The sequence below is a fragment of the Haliotis rufescens genome, unplaced genomic scaffold, assembly GCF_023055435.1.
Source record: "Haliotis rufescens isolate VD_foot unplaced genomic scaffold, xgHalRufe1.0.p SCAF_62, whole genome shotgun sequence".
Lineage (NCBI taxonomy): Eukaryota > Metazoa > Mollusca > Gastropoda > Lepetellida > Haliotidae > Haliotis > Haliotis rufescens.
The window spans coordinates 522,272-527,687 of NW_025964353.1; positions in this window are offsets into that span (position 1 = coordinate 522,272).

Below are 5,416 nucleotides of genomic sequence, written 5' to 3' on the forward strand. Positions count from 1 at the left end.
AAACCCAGATGGGCGCCTCAGTCAAGATGGGAAATCCAAATGGTAAAAATAGGTGACGAGCGGTTGAACGTTTTAAGCGTGTCATCAACATGCACGCCATAGAAGAGCTGCGAGTAAATAATCAGTTGGTCAGGCATGCCAGTGCATGTGCATCGACCCAAGGTTAAATGACAACGATCTGGTAGGACATAACTCAATTCTTCTTCGCTTCTTTCTAGCAGGGACAGTTCCAAGTATTTTGTTAGTTTGTTGTTTTAACGCCGCACTCAGCAATATTCCAGCTAAAGGAATCGAGTAAATAATCGAGTCTGGACCAGACAATCCAGTCCGTCGTTCTGCGAAGTTGGGACACGATGACATGCATCAGCCAATTAAGCGAATCTGACCACTCGATTCCGTTAGTAGCCTCTTACGGCAAGCATAGGTTGCTGAAGACATATTCTAGCCCGGATCTTCACGTGTCTATCAATTTAATAGACATATAGCTTGTTTTAGTCCTAGTCCTAGTCTGGGCCCATTGCTTAACCAATCAGAAGGTAGTATTGTAAGCTACGATAATGTTTGTTAATGGACAGGCCATTGGTCCTGCTGTATATGAAAGTATGCACTAATCTAGGCATCACAACGGAGGTGTATGAGGTGCCAGGAAATGACCGAGGAAGAAATGTGTCACAACATTTTTCTATTGTCGACCTCATTATTAAATCCGTCTGAGAGTCATTGAGTAGGTTCTTCACCGCTCTTCGCCATATTACATCGTCGGCGCACACGGGGATTTGGCTTCATGTATTTTGCCCATGCAGAAATCTACCAGAATGACGAGCGAACGGTACAATCTCAAGGCAACACCCACCACCTTTGAAGACACCATACATGATTCGGGTGTGACCTTTTTTGCAGATCAACTTAATTACCAAAATCTACAGAAACTTCGCAACAAAGATGTCACAATGATACAGCCAAACCATATTTTATTTCAAAACATAAGTATGTTATATTTAATGATTGCCCGTCTACTTTGTAGAAGATACAGCAGCCGTTGTGAATGTGGTACACGTTTGCATGTGGAATGGTCTGGAGCATTCAACACGTTTTCAATCGCCAAATTTAAAATGATCATTTTGACGGTCGTAAAACAAAAGTATACATTGTGATGTCAAAACCGTAATGCCATTGACAGTTCGTAATACTCCTTTATCTCATCAAATCCCATGAACAAAGTATGATCGAATGTGGTCTCTGGAGAGTGGGGTGCTTCTGTGTGGTATGGCTATTGTTTAGCTGTGCCTTTGTCTGGTGCACACACAACGTTCACTGTTTGCTAGTTTCTTGTTTAAGGCCGCACTCAACAATAGTCCAGCTATATGGCGGCGGTCTGCAATTCCAGTGATTGACATCACGAGCATGGATCGACGCAATTTGGATACGATGAATGCAACAACCAAGGCAGCGAGCCTGGCCACCCGATCCCGTTAGTCGCCTCTTACGACAAGCATAGTCCCAAGATAAGAATGTGCCGCCGAAGACCTCTTCTTCCCCGGATCTTCACAGGTCTCATTCTGATGAGGTGGTATCATGGACAAATGCAACGACCAGTCTCTACTCGTTCCACCTTGCCTTCACAACACCGTTCTATGTCGTGTTTCTCACAAGGTAACCGCATGATACACAAGCAGAATGGGTGACTCTCTTGATCATCCACATGTACCCTCCATGTGACCCCCATCGTCCAAATCCGTCTGGGTCATGATCAAAGCCTCCCCTGTCACTCTGATACTCTCTTCTTCCAGGATCTTCCTTCTCAACACTTCCGCCCGATGCGCCATCTTATTTGCAAACTCGATGAAGATGGTCCTCATGTCCCGCAGCGCCTCCTGGCGGAGTGTGAGGTTGAAGAGCATGGATGTGGCGTCGTTTCTGGACGCAATATCTAGACGTCTCTGCAGCTCCTCATCCTGATTGTCAATGCGCCGAATCTCCTCACATGCATCCCAGAAGTGCCGCTCGGCCCGGCGGAACTTCACCCATGAACACAAACTGTCCATAATTGATTCGGGGAGTATTACACAGTCCTTTATTCAAATGCAGATATATAGCTAATTCTGTATGAACTGCACTGAATATCTAACGAAGTTCAACGACACGACACTCTTGATGTTATCAACGACAGTTGTAAATGTTAACGCTAACCTCGGTTTATTCAGTATTCACTGCACTAAATTTCAAACGAAGGTTATCGACACCAGACTCCGAATGTTATCAACGACAGTTTTAAATGGTAATGCCTAACTCGGCTGCTTATATTCACTTAAGGGGAGATTGTGATTTCTACGCCAACAAAGGGACTTACTCGTAAAGGCTTCGTACATTTAAGACGAGCAGCACAACAATGGACTGAAACTACGAGATCTCTACTGTGTTTAGATTGCTGTACCATAGCTGTTCATAACAACCCTAACAACACCCGAGGAGGCCTAAACTGAAACAACACAGAAGGTGTTGTAACAACAATTGAAGAGAAGCATTCGGACTAAAACAACACAAGGGTGAGTTCGTAACAAGTGTACAATGCCCTTTTCATTTAATCTGTAGCCTTTGATTCAACAGAGGGCAGGGTGAGAAAGTGTTTCGTTTTCAATCAAGGCGAGCTGTAGTTCAAAGTCTAATATTATCTGCGCTCTTACTTGTGTAAATTGCAAATCCCATATATTTTATCATTGTAACTACAGCACACGACAAACAGGTGTAAAGGTATGATTGATGTAATTATAAAACCGTTTTCACATAACACGGCGTTTAACCCTTCTCACACACAGGAGTCCCAAAGGTCAGCCGAAATTGCTAAGGCAGAAGGCGACCTCTTAAACACTTAATACAACAACAACAAATACAACACGGCGTTTAGATGAGCCACGAGTACTTCAAGCAGCTAAACTGTTGGAAAGTTATCTTTATGAATAATATAACATATTTCACCTGATGAAGGATTAAGCATATACTCCGAAACGTTCTGTTCCTCATAATAAGGAAGTTGACATCCATACATTCTCTTCCTTAAAAATATTGAATTCAAAACATGAGTGATCTACGTCATTTGTTGACATTGTTAATAGAATGGTATTTATATAGGAAAATTGTCTGTTGACAAACTATGTTTCATAGGTTGTGAAATAACATATTGTCAAAATCAGAAACATCCTAAGAACACATGTATGTAGATGTGGATCGGCAAACATGTCTATATCTTATATATTTACCTGTGACAGTGAAATGAAACTATTAACTACACATGATATAAGCCCCACTACAACAGTGCAGTATATGGTGTTATTATAAGCAATGTTTTGCTTGTTTACCAATCGAGACTTCGTTTATGAAATACAAATATGTTTAAAAAATAGGCAGAATCGTTTATAACACCTTCAAACGAAGTTTCTTTCCTTTGTTTGTTTAACGCTGCACTCAGCAATATTACAGGTATATGACCGCGGTCTGTAACTAGTCGAGTCTGGACCAGGCAATCCAGGCATTGATATCATGAACATCGATTGAGATACGATGACATACATTAACCAAATCACGTAGCCTGACCACGCGATTCCGTCAGTCGCCTCTTACCACAAGGAAAGGCAGAACAACCAGGAGAGGTGGTGCAGCAATCTACATAAAGGACACACTGTGTGCCTGGCGAATGTATGACTTAGAACTACTCGGTCTTGAGGCGATGTAGGTAAAGACAAAATGGAAGTTTCAAAATATGCTGATTGGTGTTATATACAGGGCTGATATACGAAATTCATACTGGGAATAAACTGACGAATCTCTGCCATAAACCATAATGGTTCCCTTCCAAAAGACGACAGATGCTTGTCACCCCCAATAACTTAATAGTCCTTCCCAGCATTGGTATAGCATAGCAAACCAACCATCTACTGGCTGTTATACTATACGAATAGCAGCAGAAACGCAATCAACTTTTTTATTATAAAATATAGATATAAAAAATAATAATTTCAAAACACCCCTTTGTATTATATTATACCATCGTGTTAATTAATTTTAGTTATGTCTTGGCAAATATAGTTCATGGCAGACGGTAACCTTATTGACATAGACCGATTTTGAGCAAGCTGAGAATGACCCGGAACGAATTATTAAAAACAACATTGTTACTAATTAAGATAGTCTATTGCTTGATTAGATCTTCATAGTCAGATGCAACCTTTCAAAAAGAAAAGTGAATTTAATCTTCTTTTGGCTAATGATTGATAGTTAGTTTCTCTATGATGATTATCATGGCTTGTACCCCTTGTAGCCCCACAAAAAGTCCTTAGTGCATCTAAATGTAAAATTTCTAGAATTAATTCTTGTTCTTTGGTACAATTATCCCAAATATGAGAGCAATATTTAAATATGGGCAATATGAAAGACTTGTACATAATTTCTAAAGATTTCCGTGAAAGGCGGTATTTAAGACTTCTAAGGCAATTAATCATAGGGCTTACTTTTTAACTGTGTCGTCAATATGCGATTGCCATAAACACTCTGACTGGAATGTTAATCCCAAATGTTTATGATTTTGTACTTCTTTAACATCAATTCCTTTCATTTTAAGACTAGGTTTTGCATCTGGGCAGATTTTAAGTGAGAATTGAACAGGTTTTGTTCTGGATACAATTTTACATGCCATTCATGTGCCCAATTGGTAAATTCCTCTAAATTGGCATTAATATTATACGCAGTAGTATTTGGATCTCCTACAATTACATATACCGACGTGTCATCTGCAAACAGTCAAATATTGCTAACAATGTCATCAACGATATCATTATTAATGTATACATGGAATAGCAGTGACCCCTGTGGGACTCCAGCCATTACAGGTTCCAAGCAAGATTTACTACTTTGAATAACAACTCCCTGTGGCCTGTCTTCAAGGCAGCTTTTAAACCACATTAATGTTAAGATCTCACGGATTCCGCAAGCTTTAAATTTACACAAAATGCCCTTATGCCATACCTTCTCGAAAGCTTTGCTAATATCGCAAAATACTGCTCTAACTTCTTCACCATTATCGAGTGTTTTTGCTATATAATCATAAAGTTAATTGAAAAGCAGTACAAAAACCAGGCATAAATCTCCATTGCAAATCTCCATCTAAAGACATTTAATACGTATTTTAATACACATTTTTCACATACCTTTGCTAAGCAGCTTGTAGGAGAAACTGGTCAGTAATTTGAACATTTGTTCACACTGCCCTTTTTCTGAATAGGTATGACTGAAGCTTCTTTTCATGTGGATGGAAAAACAAATTGGATGGACAAATTGTAAAGTTTGGTAAGAGGATCAGATATGGAAAGTGCCATGAATTTTAAAAGTTTATTACTAATCCCATCAGGCCCTGTTGTGTTTG